Source organism: Hipposideros armiger, unplaced genomic scaffold (genome assembly GCF_001890085.2).
Source record: "Hipposideros armiger isolate ML-2016 unplaced genomic scaffold, ASM189008v1 scaffold_161, whole genome shotgun sequence".
Taxonomy (NCBI): Eukaryota; Metazoa; Chordata; class Mammalia; order Chiroptera; family Hipposideridae; genus Hipposideros; species Hipposideros armiger.
This window is the reverse complement of record NW_017731511.1, coordinates 1,471,910-1,492,925: the sequence shown is the minus strand read 5'-3', so window position 1 is coordinate 1,492,925 and position 21,016 is coordinate 1,471,910. Positions and strand designations below refer to the sequence as shown.

Below are 21,016 nucleotides of genomic sequence, written 5' to 3'. Positions count from 1 at the left end.
TGGTAATGTGTGCTAAGCACCTTTCGTGGATAATCATATGTAATTTGCTTAACAGGAAAGAGCTAGTATTACTGTTTGTATTTTACGGATAAAGGAGAAAAGACAGAGTTCTAATGGAGGCATGATTTACTACAGCAGAGCCAATTCTTGATAACTTTGTAATAGGACTATGGTCATATAACATACTTTATTGATCCCTTAAATGAAACATGTAACAGCTCTCAAGGGACTCAAGATGAGATATGGCTGAGTTTTTAAGTTATTGTAGCTATAATTCCAGTTCTGTATTCACAAATGAGTCAGAGATATCTGTATCTTGCTGTGGAGATATTCGGTTACTTTTTAACCATATCTCTAACTTTTGTGGCTGTCTGACAGTACACCGCCTCTTGAAGTATGTCATTATCTGGAGAGTTTTCATGAAAAGCTCAATGACCACTTATTACAGATATCATAGATGTTGGATGAGGGGAAGGGACGGAAGTACAGTTGACTCTTGAACAACATGGGTTTGAACTGTGTGAGTCCACTTATACACAAACTTTTTTCAATACATTTACTGAAAATATTTTTGAGGTATTTGGACAATTAAAAAAAAACCTTGCAGGTGAATCATATAGCTTAGAAATATCAAAAAAAGAAAGAAAAAAAAGAAAAAAAAAGAAAAAGAAAAAGTTAGGTATGTCAATGCATAAAATATATGTAGATATTTTCTCTTCCTTATGACTTTCTTAATAGCATTTTCTTTTCTCTAGCTTACTTTATTGTTAAGAATACCATATATAATACATATAGCACGCAGAATATGTGTTAATTGACTGTATATGTTGTGGTAAGGCTTCCAGTCAACAGTAGGCTACTAGTAGTTAAGTCTTTGGGGAGTCAGAAGTTATGTACAGATTTTTTTACTGCAGGAGGGCTCAGCATCACTAATCCCCACGTTGTTCAAAGGTCAACTGTAGTATTAAATGGCTTTTGAGATCTCTCCCAACCCTGAGATTCGAAGTTCCATTAAAACTATTTCCGGATGCAGTTCAGAGTAGAGCAGCAATTTTTAGGTCAACATTTTAGAGCTTTGGGCCAAAAGTCTTTCAGAAGTTAACAGGGCAAAGTGAAGAGGATATAATAGGATTCGGGCGGGAAAAAATTAAAACAGAAACAAAGTGGGAGTAACTTTCTGTGAAAAACGGAGGTAATCTTGAACAATAAATTTCAGAAAAGAAATTCTTAGGTCAGTATAGGGCCATACCATTTTAATTTTAGTGTATAAAATAAACTCCGATTTTTCAAAGCCATTAAAAACAAAAAGTGAATTCTAAAAGTGATGTTTGTATTCAGTGAGTTTCTAAAGTAGCTGAAGTTCTCAAGGAAGCACTACAAATGATAATAATAGCCCTGTTTATTATCATTATGGAAAGTTTTATCACGCACTTTCTTCTGGGTAAAACATTGTTCTAAATGTTTTACACGACCTTTTCTCCATATTTACACTAACCCCATGAGATAAGTATTATTATTAGCATGAGTTTTCAAATGAGGATTTCAAGAAACTTACCTAAAGACTATCTCTAGTAGAACATAGATCTGATTTCTGTATCTGCCCTCTGCAGACTACTACTGTTTTCAGGGCTTCTGCAGAATAATGGTCCATTTCCTATATGGTTTAGCCTGCTGGGAAGTTAAAGCATCCTTGCTTGATAAGCTTGGTTAATTGAAGGGAGAAGCAACAGCATATTATTGGTTCTGAATGTTAAGCTTCCAATTATTTTGGAACCTGGTCTCTTAGTAACTGAGTGTGTGGTTCCTACATTTTAGATAAAATAAAAAGAAAATTATATGAAATCCTAAGCCGTGTCTTAAAAGTGGAGTAGAAGTTATTTTGGTCAAGGTTTCTTTTGCATGCTCACTTGCAAAATCCATATAATTTTCAACATAGAGGCTATGCTGTCCCTGTTCACCAGCATGGGGCATTTGTATCGAATTATGTCTTAGGTAAAGTAAACTTAAATTACATTTTCAGGGAGTGATGGAAAACTAAAGGAAGTATTTATAGTCTTTATGAGTTGTCTATATTTGTAGTTTTCACTCTTTTGTACTTTTGTCTGAATATATAAATTTATTTTAGAAATCTTAATTCTCTCAATGTTTAGAGACATCTTCCTGATTATTTAGAAGACCCAATTTACTCTTGAAAGAAAATCAGGGGTATCAAAAACACATATTTTAGATTCATGGTACAGATATGTGTACATTAAATATGCTTATCAAGGAAAATGAATCATGCATCAGTCTCCGCTCATATTTTTGTAGAGAAATTTTTGGCAAAGCAAAAATATATAAAGCTACTTTCTACTCTAATTAAATGACCCAATTCATTTCCTATTTTGATTGTAGACATTATTCCAAGATGATCTCTCTAGAGAGTGTTAAAATTCATAGCCTAAAACTATAATGACAATTTTAACTTCACCACAAGGCATATCTTTGCATTTCACAGTGAGTTCATGTTGATATACTTTAAACATTAAAGAAGGAAAAGAATTAAGTTGAGAGGTTTTTGGATTTTTAAATAGGATTTTTTTGGATTCATGTTGACTGAAATATATTTTCATTAGTAATCTAGGAAAGTTGTATTTTATGTCCATCAATGGAGAAATAAGTACCCATTTGCAAGTAGGGAACATTTAAAGGGAAGACATGGTCATCATGAGCTTGGACATGAAAGTTTACAAATGAATACAGGTCCCAGTGTTAGAGCGTCCCCATATATCAACGTCAGTAAGGCCTAACTTAAAATTTTTTGCTTTTGTATTTGTATTCTTTGAAAGGTTTATTGAAGGTTTATTGTTTTTTTTAATTATCTTTTGAGAAGATGTTTTGGAGCATTTTTAATTTTTTTTGCAAGTTAGTTGTGGAATGGAAGAGTGGAACTTGCTGTCTAGAATTGAGAACCTTATTTATATCTCAGTATAAATAATAAAGTGGTGAGTGTGCACACCTCCCCCAAGATTACTTTTATTTTAATAGAAAAAATTACCTTAGGCTAAATAATGATGAACTATATAAGTATCAGGAGGGGTGAGGTTGTTGAAAGGGTGGAGATTTCCGGCATTGCTAAAATCACAATAAACTAGGAGGCCCACTGTGAAGAAGAAAGGGTGTAGAAAAGGATGTTTAAAGTCCTTAAGTCAATCTTTACGCACACCACTATTTTCTGTAGGAGCCATATATAATTTTATCTCTCTGTCATCCTTCAGAACATACTCAGATAATTTTCCCACTGGATTTTCTTGGTCCTGTTTGTTACCTGCTTGCCAACTCTGTCAAATTCAGAGAATTTCCCAAGCATGGAGAGGAGAGTTTGTTTTAGATGGTTTGCAATGCCCATCCAGGTATGCTGTGCTATTATTTAAGTTTCTTTAATGAACTTGGTACATTGGACATAGATATATAATAGACTAGGTAGAATTTTCAGTGAATGGCTCATTTTTTCCCTGTGAGCAAGCATGGTACATATATACTAAATGTCCTTTAGTCATTTTGTAAAAATGATTTACTAAAGCCAAGAAACATTGTATTAGCTTCCCATTACTGTTGTAAAAATGTACTACAAACATAGTAGCTTAAAACAATAAAAAATTATTATCTCCTAGTTCTGTGGGTTAGAAGTCTGATGAGTGCCTCACTGGGCTAAAATGAAGTTCGGAGAGCTGGGTTCCTTTCTGAACGTTCTAGAGGAGAGCTTCTCTGTTTCCTGTCTTTTCTAGCTTCTGGAGATTGCCCACAATCCCTAGCTCTTGACTCTATTCCATTTCAAAGCCAGCAATGGCTCATCCAGTCTTTTCTCCTCTGGTTCTCTTGTTTATGACACTTGCGATTACACTGAACCCAACTGGGTCATCCAAAGCAATCTTCCATCTCAAGATCCATAACCTTAATAACATCTACAAGTCCTTCTTGCCACATAAAGTGGACATTGTAAAGTGGTGGACATCTTTGGGGAGCCATTGTTCTGCCTTTCACAGGCATGAATAATTTTTGTTTAATGGTTGAAAATGATCTTTGATGGAGGTAATTATTACTGTATGTTTCCATGTATAATGTGCTCCCATGTATAATGTGCACCCATGTTTTTGGCCCACGCTTTCAGGGGAAAAAATCTTTCATTTTAATTTTCCAAGGGGTTTTCCAATAATTTTTGTGAAAATATTAGCTAGATGGCTAGCTCCTGCCTAAAGTGTATAAAGAGAAATGCCATGCTGTTCACCCTAGGGTAATAAAGTTGGCATCACCTATCTTATCAAATCAGAGTCACTTCCTCTGTGGACAATAATATGTCTCATCTTGTTGGCCTAACTTAATTTCGTTGCAAGTTCATCGTACGTTCAACAAAACAAATTCTCGTATTTTAGGGTTTTATTTTACATACGGATATCGTTATTGATTTCTAGAGTTATACTTTTAACTCATAAGCATAAATAAAAGAATTAAACATTTATATAGATACAAAATTAGTACTACCCATATATAATGTGCATCCTTACTTTTCCCTCACAAATTTGGGTAAAAAAAGTGCGCATTATACACAGCAAAGTATGGTATATACCATTTTTGCTGGTAGATTTAATCATCACTTGGAGCCCATTTTTCTTTTTCCACATTCTACATTGTTAAGGACACATTCAAACTATCTCTAAATAAATAACTACAGTAGTGAAGAAATCCATTACAAATAATAATAGATAACATTCACTGAGTGCCACACTGAAAGCTGAGAACAGTTTATGCCTTACCTCGATCCTCACAACAACCTTCTGCAGAAGATATTATTTTTCCTCCATTTTATAAATGATAAGGTTTGAGGATTTGAAATTTTAGGTAATTTCCCCAAGGCCACTTGGCTAGTGAGTGACAACTGTGATAAGAACACAGGTAATGTGACAGCATAAGGATATTTATTTGCAAACCTTATCACTCATTTGCACATCATCTACAAGGAACACCCACTAAATGTTCATTGGATTCATGAATGGTCTTTCACAGTAATATACTCTATTAATTTTTTGACTGGTGCCTTTAGTGGGTGAGATAAGTACGGACTTAATGGCACAGTGTTAAGGAACACTGCTACACTTACTGTACTTAATCCAGGATGGCAACTGTTGGCCGTAGCCTCAAGAGTAGAACCTTTTCATGGTCATCTCTCTTCTCTTGATTGTATGTGCATCTCTCATACCTTCTGTTGCACCTCTAACGTCATCATCCCAGTAAACATTTTGGCAGCAACTTTAGAAACATGTGTTGTCCTCACCCAAGAACAAATAAGCTGCTCCCTATCAAATGAGAATGGCACTTGGCAATTCATGCTTTAATCTTCTTCAGGAGTCCCTATGGTCTAAAGCCATAGGACTAAATCTTTAGAGCCCTCCCATCCCACATGTACAGCAAAGGGCAAAAGCCGTGTGAATGGCATCTAGTAGAACAAATTGAAATGATGCAGGATGGCCTTCTCCCACAAACGAGTGAGGCATTCATCTTATTGGGATGTTACTTGCAGACGATTTCCGCATAGCAACAAGAGGCTTGTGTTGAAACACCAGTCTAATCCTGACTCTGCCAAATGACAGGTGATGTTAGGAAAGTTCCTTAACCTCTTTGGGAAAAGAGAAAACCTTGACCTGTCTTTGTTGACTGTTATGTATAAACACATATAATTAAGATTCGGCCTCTAATCTCTAAGGAAACAATCATTTCCTGAGGGAAAACTCACATGTAATAACCTAATTCATTTAAATCAAAACTACACATTAGGTAATCATTACTAACATATTCTTCTTGGTTTTCTTTTAAGAATAAAGAAGAAGAAAAAAAAAGAACAACAAAAAAACAGCCCATGACTTCCAGGAACTGACATTCATAGCTAGACTTCAAAGTTCTGACAAACTGATCTCACACTTTAAAACTAAGCCATGTGGTTCTCCTGTTGGATATAAACAATCTCACAGATTACCTGTTTCAGACTGGGTCACCGCAGAAGCAAAAAAATAGGAGGCATTCCCCTCTCTCACTAAATGTGTGACTGTGGCTTCTTTGCCAATTGCAACTTTAGGCTTGTTCTAGTGTGTAGATAAGATTTATTGAGGTTTCCAGTCAGGGAATTGCCCCTGCTTCCTGACAATAGCCAATCTAGAATGAACCTCCACTTCCTTAAAATTCCCTCAAAATTATCCAAGAAAAGCCTAAACCCTATAATAGGTTCTTTCTAACACCTGTTTACTGAGACACCTCGCAGTGTCCCGGGTGTGAATTCGCCCTCCCTACAATGAGGAACACACCCAAGTCATTCAACTGCAGCTAGTGATCTTTAGCTGAAGGACACTGGCACTTCCAAAATCTCATTCAATCAATGATTGAAGTCAGTTGTGTGCTGTCATAAAATTTTATACCATTGTGTAACTTTGTTACTTAAAAATAGAAATTGTATTGTTTTATCTAAGGTTTAGACAAATCAGTAAGAATAGAAGTACTTATAATGAGGAACAGTATCTCCTTGTGTGCTTTTTTCCATCCCAACCCCAAACAGAAACATGACATGATGTCAGTCTCTTCATTTTGATCAGAAGCTTAACTGCTATATTTAATTGCCAAGAACTCCTTCTTGTTCTCTGATTATCCTTTCTTTATTGTATTCTCTTAGATTTTTGTCAATGCAATATCCTCTTGACTTTCTCCTCTGCAGACACAAATTTTATGTCATTATGATTCTTATTAATATTATTTTAGGTAATTTTGCTCTCCCTGAAATGCTTGCGCTCGCTCGCTCTCTCTCTCTCTCTCTCTCTCTCTCTCTCTCTCTCGCTCTCTCGCTCTCTCGCTCTCTCGCTCTCTCGCTCTTTTGCTCTCGCTCTCTTTCTTTCTCTCTCTCTGTATGTGTGTGTGTATTTTGCTTTCCTGTTATAGAAGTGATCCTTGATTGCCTATTCATATTGACAAGAATGAAGCTTTAAGAAGGTTGACTGGTGTTTGTTGAGGTGGGCCTTGATAGCATAGATAACCTTCATACTTTTGATCCCTAAAGACTTTGTTCTTATTTACCAATTTGTAGTTCTGTCCTAATTGTAAGCAATCATATATGCAGATTTTTACATCTGAAAGCAGTCATATATGAAGATTTTTATGTATGAAACTTGTTTTTAGATTAATGACCATATAACTTCAGCCTATGAAAACAGTAGGGCTTTAACCCTGATTGTCCTGTTATCTTCTTCTTTGTTTACAGAAAAAATGGGGAAACTCCCAAAAGGCTCTGTCTTTCACCTCTTGGGCAGAAATACTCAAAAAGAGCCTATTATTGTGCTCATCTTAGTTCTATCACAAAGAAGCTCTCTACTGAGTTTACATCTGACCCCAATATTCTAAGTATTTTAATTCATTTCATTCTTATACCAAGCCTATGAGTTGACTTACACATTTTCCATATTGCTTTTAAAATATTGGCATTAAAACTTTTTCTTTGCTTTGAAAAAATGAAAAAAGAATATACTTAAAAAACAGTGGTTAGAATTATGGGTATGGATATCAATTCCCTGTCTAATTTAATTTTGGTTAAACAAAGAGTTACATATATACGTAACTGTTTTCACATATGAATTTGAACCCTATGTCACTTTGTTTGCATGGAAATCAAAATCTATCCTAATATTTTAAAACTAGGTTAGTTATTTTTATCAGTATCTTTATGTGAGACATTCAAATAATCTGAATTTACATTTACTGTCTGTTGTCATAAATTACTGCATCTGTTTTGCATCTCTAGCTTTACTTTGGGAAACCAATGCTGTTTAAGCTTTTAACTTCTAATCTGCAAAGTAAGGGAAAAAATAAACAATACAGAAAAGTCATGACAATAACATGACCCCTTAGCTGAAAAGTCCAAGCTGAAATGCCTACTGTCTATCTACACTTAAAGTTGGGAACAAAGAATTAGAAATCAAATGCATCTAGTTTACTAGGATGTGATAAACAGCCTTATGTAAAATCTTATTTTTAATTGCCATGGGACTACATTACATTTGCCATAATTGAAATTAAATACATGGTAATTAGAAGTTAGCTTTTATTACTTATTTAATAAGAATAAGATAGACTATGTAAAAACGAAGAGTAAAAATTTGATATTCAGGTCTCAAGCTTAGTGTTAATGGGCACTGATTTAACAGCAAAGACTTTAATTTGATGAAAGCTTATGTCAATATAATAAAAATATATTTTAATGAGAGTCGGTTTTCATTACTGGTATTGATGGCCTACAAGAAGCCATCTTGACTTCTAAGTTTTAATGTGACTCTCGCTCTTGCTTTTTGCCTATCTGGAGTAGATAGAGTCTTGGTGAATTTTTCAGATGATTTCATGATGACGGTGATGATGATGATGATGATGATGATGATGATGATATTGACATTTCACATTTGTAAGCACTCTAGGGCTTTTGACATATTTTCATATACATCATCACATTATCTTTACCATTGCATCCAAGTTTTTCAAGGCAGGAAAACGCAGCAGAAAATATAAAAAAAGGAATATGCTTAAATATCTGCCTGCAAAAGCCTGGCAGTCTAATTGAGTGACAAATCTCTTTCACTTACAGTTACCTTCTAAGGTAGAGTCAGGTGAGAGAGTCAGGCAACTAGGCTAGGAGAGAGCCTCAGAAGGACTTCATAAATTTATACTTTCAAATGAGGCAAATGGACATCTACAAACCATATTTGAAACACACATATTTTTTTTTTGCTAGAAAGGCATTTTGAAAATTTAGACTTGAGTGCCTTTTGGTAGCCAAGTTTCCTGAATCCCCATCAATCTCCATTCACTTTTACCTGCATCGTGCTTCCTCATTTGGCTTTCCTAGCTCTGAGGGAAGGGCCACCTTGTTTCCTACTAACTCTGAGAAGCTCCCGTCACATTGTGTTCTATGTGAATATGCCTTTCTGAAGACACTGTCATTCCCTCTGCCTGGTGTGGAGGATGGAGAGACCCTGTCTCTTTGGGTCCAAGTGGGAAAGACTTCAAGGAAGGGGCTTTCTAACATGGACCTTCATGAATTGACCTCATTCTCATGATTTTGCTTAGATGGTCTGACTCATAGGAAACAACTGGAAAATTGGAGACCTGGACTGTTTAAAACTTGAATAAATCACTGCTTCTATTTATACTGCTTAGTCATCAGCCTGCTTGTCCAAGTCAGAAGCCTGCGAGTCATCCTAAACCTCTCTTTTTTCTTCCATCCCATATGTCTTTTAGGAATTTCTATGTATTCCCTTTCTAATATTTCTCCAATATCCTCTCCACTCTCCATTATTATAGAGTCAATCATGGTCCAGGTCTTAATCATTTTATGACAAATTATCTTTCTCTGACTATGAGACACCTCCCCACACACAACTAAAAGGCTTCAATGTCTCTCCATAGCCTTCATGATAAAGACAAAGTTACTTAGCATGACATTGAAAGTCCAATATGGCTTAGTTCCTGAATCTGTCTCCATGTACACTTTTCACTAACAAACTGTATATATCATTCTATTTTATGTCCTATACCTTAGCTTATGTTATTCCTTTTGTCTGAAACAACCTTTCCCCACTTTCTGGCAATGCCTTACTTCTTTTTAAGGCTTATATCCAGCATCAGCTCCTTAAAGAAGTTTCCCCTGACTCTCCTGTATTGGTGACCTACAGTTGGAACACAGTGAGGAAACTCCCAAGATTTTACAAGAGAACATTAGACACCTCTTGTGCCCATCTTCACATGATGTCAGCCCACCTTTTTAACTGTTAGCCATTATTGCAACTACCAACTATGTACAGGTGTAACCTGATAGCACCATGCCTCAGCTATACCTCACCTCTCTTTTTCTCTACCACACCCCACTTCTGAGGTGTGAACCTGGAAGGGGATGAGAGTTACTGATAATGATGGGGAACACTAGACCAATGGGAGATCAATGCCAGTATACAAATATTCTCATCTTCTGTGTTTCCCGTAAACAAGGTTGAGACCCATTTTGCAAGGCTCTGTTGGAGGGTCCCCAGTGGCATTAAAGCCCCAGTTGACCATTGCAGTTATTAAATCAATGACTGCCTGAATTGGCTCTCTTTCCTTCTCACCTTATCTTGTCCTCCTGTTTCTTGGGACCAATTCCCTTAAGAATTTACCTTCATGAAAGCTCTTTTCTCAGTCTCTGTTATCTTGGAGATACCAGGCTAAGACACAAGATACAAGAGCATGGATACATGTAAAGAAAGCAGAGTCTCAAATTCCATATGTATTTTCAGAATTGACAATTTTTTATGTGTACGAAGCCAGACAGTTAAATTTTCTAACTCATCCTAGAAAAACTACTAGATACCTCGTTGCTGAATATCACTATGGTCACCTTGAAAGTCCTCCCCTTGGGAAGCTATGCACTGATGCCAGCACCTAATCTACCCTTCAAGGCAATTTTGGAACTTTTTCTGGAATGGCCATCAGAGCTGTCGTCATATTATCCTTGATGTCCTGAATGTCATAAAAATGTCTTCCTTTCAATATTTCCTTTATCTTTGGGTAAAGAAAGAAGTCATTGGGGGTCAGATCAGGTGAGTAGGGAGAGTGTTCCAATACAATTATTTGTTTACTGGCTAAAAACTCCCTCACACACAGTGTGAGCTGGTGCATTGTCATAATGCAAGAGCCATGAATTGTTGGCAAAAGTTCAGGTCTTCTAACTTTTTACACAGCCTTTTCAGCACTTCCAGATAGTAAACTTGGTTAACTGTTTGTCCAGTTGGTACAAATTCATAATGAATAATTATACCAAAAAAGGCTAGCAACATCATTGCAGACCTCATATTCTTTACTAAAGCTGACCTGCCTGAGAATATATGTGAAAGAGGGTTCAATAAAATATTTTCAAGCATAAAAATATTTCTTATTCTATGAAAGAATTAGAATAGAAATATATTTTCATTAAGAAGAAAAAGGAGTGAGAGATAATTTCTGAAGTTTAAGAATTTATTTGTGCTCTTTTAAAAACGGATAATAGTGTGTGATAAACGAGGGATGCAACAGTTTATTTTAAAATGTCCTTATTCACTCTTGCAAGAAAGTACATCTGTTGCAACTCTTAAATGCATGCTGAAAAAATTTTGGATACCAATTTAAAAATATGAATTGAGGCATATAGTTTAATAAAACATTTTAGGGAAAATGTGAACCAAAATCTAAAGACCCTTGGTTTAAAACAGGGGTTCTCAACTGTGGGTCATATTAGAACCACCTAGGGAACATTAAAAATACTAATGCCCCATTCATTATTTAGTAGCATATTATTCAGCCTCCAGGTATTTGTGTGCTTTCTGATTTTCTTCTTATAATTGATTTCTAGTTGTATAGCACTGTGGTCAGAGAAGACCCTTGATATGATTTCAGTCTTCTTAAATTTATTGGAACTTGTTTTGTGGCCTAACATGTGGTCTATCTTGGAAACTACCAAAATGCCCATTGGTAGATGACTGGATTAAGAAGCTGTGGTACATTTATACAGTGGACTATTACTCTGCTATAAAGAATTAAATTGTACCATTTGCAACGATATGGATGGACCTAGAGACTATTATGTTAAGTGAAAAAAGTCAGTTGGAGAAAGATAAATACCATATGATCTCACTTATATGTGGAATCTAAAAAACTGAATAAATGAGCAAAGTGAACAGAAATAGTCTCAGAGATATAGAGGAAAAACTGATGGTTGCTAGTTGGGAGGGGGTGGGGATGAGGGATCAGGGGAAGGGATTAGACAGCATAAATAGTTAACTACAATATTGCCACAGGGACATGAAAGACAGTTCAGAAAATATAATTAATAATGTTGTAAATATTTTGTAGGGTGTCAGATGGTCACATGTCTTGTTAGGGAGACCATTTCATGGATGGGGTAGAGGCTTGATCACTACTGCACTGTACACCTGAAGCTGATGTTGTATAATATTGTATATCAGCTATAATTGAATATATTTATATAGTCACTGGATGTGGAGTATAGTGTGGGACTGGAGTCAATGGAATTGTAATAGATATGTATATCAGTGGCTAGACGAGGAGTGGGGCGGCAGATTGGGGGAGGGGGGTTGTCACTTTGAGGGGTAAAAAGTATAACTATTGCACAGTGTTGTACATCTGAAACTAATTTAAAAAATAATAAAACAAAATAAGAAAATCTTAAAAATATTTTAAAATAAATAAAAATAAAAGGAAAAAGAAATACTAATGCCTGGGTCCCTCTGCCAGAGATTCTGATTTGATTGGTCTGGGCTATGGCCCAGGAATTGCTATTTTTTAAAAGCTTAGGAAGTGAATACGTTGCTAGCCAGAGGTGAGCTCTACTCTCCCAGAGTGCTCTCACCCCAATAGTATCCCAGGCATAACACTTACCACATCATGCAGAAATGTGGCTTACTTAGATGCCTCCTGGGGTCAGGTGGGATCTAAAAATCAGTCAAGAGGACAGGTTGGGAAACTAGAATGAATTAGAGAACGAATGCCCATCCAAAGAAAGCAGCTCAGAATCAGTTTCAGGTGACCCTTGACTTGTTAGCAAATGGGTCCATTGATGCCAATGATACTCATTTTTCAAGAAAAGCAGGAAATCTAGTTTGTTTGTTTTTTAAATGTGAAATACATTATTTTAAAGTGTTGCCTAATTTTTTTCTCATCACTTGTTTATTTCCTTCTTTGAAAATGCCATTGCAGGCCAAATATAACTATGAGTCAAATGGCATCATGGATCCACAGTTTTGCAATTCCTGGAAATGTTACATGAGAACCTTGCCCTCCAGCCTGTAGTGTCTCCAGTGCAGGGATAAGATGTGTCGCTTCCCTTTCTGGCACTGACACTTGGGATATGAGGGATGTGTTGTGTATTTATAAAAATGACATTCTTTAAGTTTCTGTGCATAGTTCTCAAAGAAAATTGGTTAGTTGAGACAGCCCACCATATCCATTTATAGCTCGTTTACAGTTACTTGACTCCAAAACCATACAAATTATCTTGCCTCTTTGTTTTTTATGGAAAGAGAAGATTGGTTCATTGTTATTTTAGGAAAAGTGAGAGACCAACTGTTTAGTAGGGAAAAATTCTGAACCTTGTTCATAATATTAAAGAAGAATGAACAAAAGATATTTCATTTATTTGTTTGAAAGTTTAATTCAGATATGAAATAATTCTGGATACTTCTAATTGTACTTGAAGGCATCATTTGATGCTTGAAGATTGAGAAGTAGAAAAGAGGCTAACAGTATAAAGGAAAAAAAAATGAACAAAAAACATGCTATCTAAGTACTTATGAGACTTGAAAAAATCTAGGAAGACATTAATTGTACCCCAAAAAGATTAAATGCTTTGACTATTTGTTGGTTACAATGGTATATGATAGATATTTAGAGTTTATTCAAACTCATTTGTAGCCCTTACAGTTTTATTTCCTTGAGTAGATTGTCCAATTTAGCACTATTTAGCCTTTCATATTCCTGTGATTGACCAGGAAATTGAATGGGTGATCTATGGCAAACAAACAAACAAAAAAATCAATTGCATTTCTTGTTCAGAGATTTGTGAAAGTGCTATTTTTTCTTGAAGTTTTATTTATTTTTCTTCCATTAAAAGTCTAAATGTCTTTCCATATGTAAAAGTCCACACAACCAACTCAACATGGCAGTACTACAAGTGACTCCTCTGTTTTTGATAGAATTGATATATATATAAATCATGGTTCAAGCAACTTTTGGTTTGTTTAACTTATTAAAGTGGAAGATAAATGTGGAAGGATAGGGTCCAGTTTATTTGTTTTAAAGTGTACATTACAATACCAAATTGTCAGTCCTCTAATGGCTGTTCATAGTATGTGGTTATTCACTCCTTTTTCATTCAGACAACTTTCATTGAACACCTACTAGGTGTGGAGGATAAGAAAGGTTCAGCTAAGCATTTACAGTGGTTCTCAACCTTCCTAATGCCGCTACCCCTTAATACAGTTCCTCATGTTGTGGTGACCCCCAACCATAAAATTATTTTCGTTGCTACTCTATAACTGTAATTTTGCTACTGTTATGAAATCGTACTGTAAATATCTTTTTGTTTTCCGATGGTCTTAGGTGACCCCTGTGAAAGGGTCGTTCGACCCCTAAAGGGGTCGCGACCCACAGGGTGAGAACTGCTGATTTAGAAACTCCCACTGTGCAAGCTTTCTTAAAAGACTGAAATACTTCTGTGTGTATGTTGGGAAAGGGAGCTAGGCATATCTGGTGAAATATTTATGGCAGAATAATGCCTTAAGTAAATTTTGTCTGTAATAAGTTTCCCCAAGAAATGATTGTGCAATCAAATATGTAATAAGTGGCTATTTTGTTCAGCTTAAAATGATGCAGTTTACCACCATCCCCCTTAGCCCAAGAAATAAGCAAAAATCATAATTCCTGGTAAAATTCATGTGTGGGTTTGAGTTAAAAAAAATTAAACTGAAGCACTCTTGCATAAGGAAATATTAGAAATAGTTTCTTCTAAAATCAAGGGCAGAACCCCCACCGTTTCTCCTTATTTCTGTCTTGTTCATCTGGGTTTGGTTCTGATTGGGCCAGATAACTAATAGGCTGCTATCTGCCTGAGGCTACTCACCCTAAAGCAGAGCAGTTCTTGGTTTTCAGCTGGTAGAGTGACTTGAGATATATGTTAAGTAATATATACGTATATACACATTCATAATACATGTACACATTACATATTATTTTATATATTTTTATATATGCCTATATTAGAATATATAAACATATATCCTACCTACTTTCAAATTAAAATGCTAAGGCAATTTATAATAAAAGACATCTATTTAATAATCTTAATAAAAGAAACATTATAAACCATAACATAGTCAACATCTTACATGTTACAAAAGTTTTTAGCATTGGGCTATTTTTCATATCAACCCTTCCTAAAAGCTCAAGGTTTATTATTCATATGTAGTTTTTTGAAGACATCTCATTGGGGAAGCTAGAGTAATTCTGTGAGAGACAGAGTTCTCTGCTAGTCTGATTTCATACAGAGACAGAATGGAGACAACCTACATGTTTCTCCACATGTGGTCCGTCGACATCTGCATGTATAATTTCCGGTACTTATTAAAAAGTCAGATGGGGGCCGGCTGAGTGGCTCAGTTGGCTAAGAGCTCGCGCAAGAGTGGGAGTTCTGAGCAACAGCCGTTCGATGCCCAGCCCGAGCTGAGTTGCCGCTGAGCTGCCAACAGGTAGCAGGATGGCTCAGCTAAAAAAATAAAAATAAAATAAAAAGCCAGATGGCTGGATACTAGCCCAGAGCTACTGAATCCCTATTCCTGGACTGCAGCTTCCATGTCTGCGTTTTAGCCTATCCAGATAAGCCTTACAATGAAATCTGAGACGTGGAAGAGTGGATATTAGAAGTACCCACAGTTACCCCTCTGTCATATGGATAAATCCAAATCCTTTCCCAAGAGAAATCCACAGATGTGAGGGTAGAGTGCAAATGTTGTTAGTTGTCTAGAGAGGATCTGCTTGTTCTGCTACCACCAATCTTGCAGGCTTATTTGCACCAACCCCTCCAGCCACACATTCCCGCGATAGGCCCAGAGCCTTCCCAGGAGCCTATCATACATGACTGCCACTCTTGCAAAGTAGGGCACGTTTCCCCTTTCTGCTCCTCATCCACGCCCCTGCATTTTGATGATTACTATCATCAGGTTTGCATTTGCAACTCCCAGGTACCTAAATTATTATCCTATTTACTGTAGTGGGATCTTCACAACAATCCTAGAAATAAGTGTTCTCTTAATGCCCACTTTACATATGGGATAACCAAGGCTCACTCAGGTTATGCAGTCATGGCCAAAAAAGTGAGGCAGTAGCGGAAAAGAGACTCAAACCCAGGGCTTTCTATAGCCACTCTCTGGGCTGTTGCCATGCTAACATTTGCTGCCTAGCTTTCTGGACATTTGTGTGGAGAGCTTTGATTTCTAATATCTTAGCATAGCTAATATGAAGAAGAGACGGCCTAGTTCTTTATTTACTTATCCCCTACAAGCTTTTACATATGATTTTAATATCAAAGAGAGGATATTAAATTTCACTCACGTAAATTTCGATGAACAATAAATCACAGCTAAAAAGAATATTGCATAAATGGGTAGATAAGATATGCATTAAAAAGGTAAATGGTACAGGTATCAATGAGAGAGACAGCACACTGTTAGAGCATTAACTTGGATGTCTCCCCAACTCCCCCCTCAGAAAAACATCAGCAATGTCATAGCTCTCCTCTTTGTAATGAATTCATCCCTGAATCTTGATAATAAAGCTTTCTATGACTTTTATAACTCTGCTTCCTCATTTAGATTGTAATTTAAAGTGAACTCATAAGAAAATAAAACTTAAGAACTCAAAAATCATAAAGTCCTAAAGGTCTAAAAACTGAATTCAGAATTTTAATGTTAATTGTTTCTTACATCTGCCATTATCAAAAATCTAAATTGTATTCTCATTGCTTCTAGATTTAACAATTATTTGTACTTTTAAAGACTTCACACAAAAGGAGCTGAGGGCTGGCTGAGTGGTGTGTTGGTTAAGAGCTGGCTTGGGATGCCAGCTCTGAGCCAGAGGGCCCCGGCTCGGATCCCACATATGAGGGCCAGTGACACTGCCCTCTACAGTTAAGTTGCTGAACAACAGCTCAACCTGGGGCTGGGCTGCTGTGAGTCACCGGCGTCAGCCGGTGGGTTGCCATGGACTACTGTGTGTAGCCAGCAGCCAGCGTGAGCAGCCAGCAGCCGCAGTGAGCGGCCAGCAGCTGTCATGAGCAGCCGTCCAGAAGCCAGCGACTGATGTGCCTTGCCCAGGGAGAGCACAATGATGGTGCCAACTTAGGCTAGTGAAGCAACGTCCTCCACAATTAGACTGAAGAACAAAAAAGGACAGCAACTTGTCTGTTCCCTTCCCCCAATTCCCCAGCGCTGTTCCCATCCCCCAATTCCCCAATTTAAAAAAAAATCTAAAAAAAAAAAGAAGATTGAGTATAAAAAAAAAGAAGCTGAGGGTTTAATGTTACAGGTGGAAATATTTGCAAATTGATACACTTACTGAAAATTCTAAAATTTGTATGGAAACGTGGGCAGAGCTTTGTCACTTAGATTTCAAGCAACCAATATTCTGATCCTGGCTGTTGCATCAGTTCACTCTGATCTTGTCAGCTTCCTCATTTTTAAAACCAGGAGTTGAATCTCTATGTGATGATTTCTTGTACTTGGAAATATTTTGATTCTTGGAATAATGTAGTATTCATCGTGACATACAGTAGACTTGCAAATGCTTTACAAGGATACTGAGTACTCTGTGTTGCTGTAAATTGCCTGGGAATGTAGAAAGTTGAGCACATATGTCAAGATACAAGAGGAGAAAATAATAGTGAATGCCAACCTTTTGTAGTTCCTTTTTTGTCATATACTTAATTGGGTGTGAATCTGTACACTTCCTATAGAGCTATTTCTAGCACAGAAATAAATATTTTAATTTATTTCCTTCATTAGATATTTAAATAACATCATAGTTATATTTCTGAACTACACTAAGGTCTTATTTAACATCTGGAATGATGTACCATTTCCCCCAGAACCTGCAATATTTGGTATATGATCATCTCAAAATCTTGGTTCACAAATTATCATAAAAAGTATAATTATAGAAAAGTAGAATTTAACTCAATATACCAATATATATGTAGTCTAGAAACTCCTTTTGAATGATTAAATTGATGAAGATTTTGGCTTTTAGCAGCAATTAAAAAAACTTCATTTATTTCCTCAATAAATATTTCTTTGCTGGATATTAATTCCCTGTCCATATTGGGTTTATGGACTACTGGGGTGGGGAGAGATATTGAACAAGACAACTCAAGCATGGTGAATTTTACAAAAAGAGAAGTAAAGGGTGCTATGGTAACCTAAAAGAGGGTGAATTCATCTGGTCTAAGGAAATGGATCAGTAGAGACCAGCTGGGGAAAACTTCCCTGATGAATGGACACTTAGCAGAGATCTGAAGAACGAGCAGATAATAATCCCAGAAATGATTTGAGGAAAACTGTTTTTAAGCTTATTTGTAGTTCTTAAAGCAATAGAGAGTGTTCCTTTTGAGAAATTAAAAAGAAAACTACGACAGTTGTAGTACAAGTTGAAAAAGGAAAATGGAGTATGAGGTAGACAAGAACTTAAGTGTGTTTAAAAGTCAATGTCAAATAGGAAAAAGGATTAAAACACAGTTAAGATTAAGTTGATCTTTTAGCATAAGAAGAAGTCAAGCTGTACCCTGGAGCATAAGAATTACCCTGATCTAAACTATGTAAAAGAACTAGTTACTGATGAGATAACGGTCAACTATAAAAAGGGGCATGCTGTAAAATAAAGTGAGACACTTCTCTTCTTGAAAAAGCAAAAAAAAAAAAAAGTCAATGTCAAGATGTTGATCTTATTTAAGGGAAGTTATTAAAGAGTTTTAAGAAGGGGTGGGGCAGACTTCAGAGAATATAGTCAGAGTTGTATTTTTTTAATAACTTTTTATTTTGAAATAGTCAAAGACTCACAAGAATTTGTAAAAAATATTATGGAGAGTATTTATATATATTTACCCAGTTTCCCCCAATGATAATATGTTACATAACCATAGTATAGTGTAAAAACCCAGAAATTTATGTGTGTACAATGTTATTAACTCAAGTATAGACCTTATTTGGATTTCACAGTTTTCACATGCAGACTTTTGTATTTGTTTTTAAAATTCACTACAATGTGTAGAAAGGACTGGAAGGGATTAAGTATGGATGCAGGGGGCCAATTTGGATATTAAGAAGTCTCTAAATCAATTCTGAAGTAGAGATAATAAATGAAGATACCTTAAACTAGAAGCGGCATGGGATGACTAGAAGTGGATAGATTCAAGAAAAATGTAAGAGGTAGACATGATCAGTGGGGTCTTGGTGACCAGTTATGGAGTGTGAGGGAGAGGGTGAGGTAAGGATGACCTCATCTTGACCTGGGTGGATGGTGATGTTACTGGTTAAGGTTCAGAGTCTAGAGGACAAGTAGGTTTATTCAGAAGGAAGATGCATTCGGTGCGACCACGGTGAGTTTGAAGTACCTGTGTAGGCAAGAAGCCTTTCAGCTGGAGCTCTAGATATAAATTTAGGCATTGTCAGCATCTAGATAGTAGTTGTATCAAGATTACATATGGAGAATATGTGAAATTAAAAGTGGGGGGAGAAAGGCTTAGAATACAGGAATTCTATATGTTAAGTGGAATTGTATATGTTAAGTGGGTTGTATATGTTAAGTGGGTTGACAACAAGGAGGAGCTGGTAAGTAGCCAGAGAGGGAATTACAGAGTCCAGGTCTAAGAGGGAGAGGGAGACAGGGGGATGGGGAGGAAGATGGGGAGGAGGAGACAGGGAAGAGGTGTGGGAGGGAACAGGGAGGGGAAATAAAAAGGAGAGATAAGGAAAATTAGTAGATTGATATTATACATACAAGCAAAGGAAAGAGAGTGTTTCAGAGAGTAAATATCCTGGTAACCTCTGCCTGTTTGCTTTGATTCCATGCAGACTCATAATTGAGAAGTTTCTTGTGGTTCTCTGTGCGTGCAATTCTTTGATTTTTAAACTTTAGTATTTCCAATTTTGCAAACTCACCTTCAAGATAAAGGGTGATATTTTCTGTCCCATTGTTTATGTCTTCCAAAATGTTATTTTGGATTGACAGCACTGAATATGTCATATTTTATTAATTTTTCCTTAAAGTGAACAGGAACTTAAAAACTGGGGAGAAAAAAATTGGTAAACTATGCATAAAAGTTTAGGTTTAACAAAAATCCAAGGTATTTTTACATGTGAACAGGTAATTAAAATATATTTCACATGCTATGTCACTACATACCCCCAACATCTGGCTCAGGCCAACTGAAATTAAATTTGGGGGTTGGGTCCTGGGTATCTTTTAAAAAATCATCCCAATTGACTCAGATGACCCACTGTGAGTGGCGAATGATTGGAACTTGGAAATATTTTGATAATCTTAGGTGAGAAAGTTCTAAATAGTGACCTAGAGAAGGATATGACCTAAGAGAAACTTTACTGATGCCACTATAATAAGGAAGGGCATGCTGAATAAGTTTCTCTGAAAGAAAAGTAGCAGCAGATAAAGAAATAGAGGACAAGAAATTTGGACTTTACCCACTGAACTGGGAAGTAAGCCTCAAAAATCCCAAAGGGGATTCAAAGTTGAAATTAGTGAGGCAAAGTTTTGATTTACAGTAGACTTTTGCTATGACAAGATGGGGGATGAGTTCAGAATAACAAGGTGAAATAATGTCTCCTAAGACCATTTGCTATTAGATGGGGAGAAGAGGTTATACCGATTTAAGAAAGAGATAACTTAAGGCTAGCACTTGAGTTAAAGGAACGATGCAAGAAAATGTTGGTGATTAAATGTAGTAATAAGAAATGCATTTGGATTTTGCTAGACGTATGATGGGGGACCATAATAAACAGGCTAAGAAAACTATATGCCAAATTTAGTATAAATCAGCAATAGAGCATCTGGTTCCATGAATTTAAGCAGAATTCCAAGTGGGCGTGAACGAGTGAGTATATGGATAAACAGGTAGCTTTGAATGTTATCATTTTCCAAAACGTACATTAAAATTATAATTAAAAGTATGTACTTTTTACTTATGTATTTACTCCCTACCATGTTTTCAAGAGAATTTAAAGTAGCTAAGAAGCTGGGTTTAATGGCTAAAATTATCCATGAATGGAAAGAATAAGTAACAAACATGATCCTAACTTCAAGGGTCAAAAGTGAAATGAGGTATTCATTTTATTAATCATGAGCAAAGCTCTTTTTTTTTAAA

General features: G+C 36.2%; 1 protein-coding gene across 1 annotated transcript in view; it reads left to right on the top strand.

The window, feature by feature from the left end:
• Positions 1-21,016, top strand: part of PRKG1 (protein kinase cGMP-dependent 1) — a 1,201,019-nt gene that overhangs the window by 38,106 nt on the left and 1,141,897 nt on the right. The window lies entirely within an intron of this gene.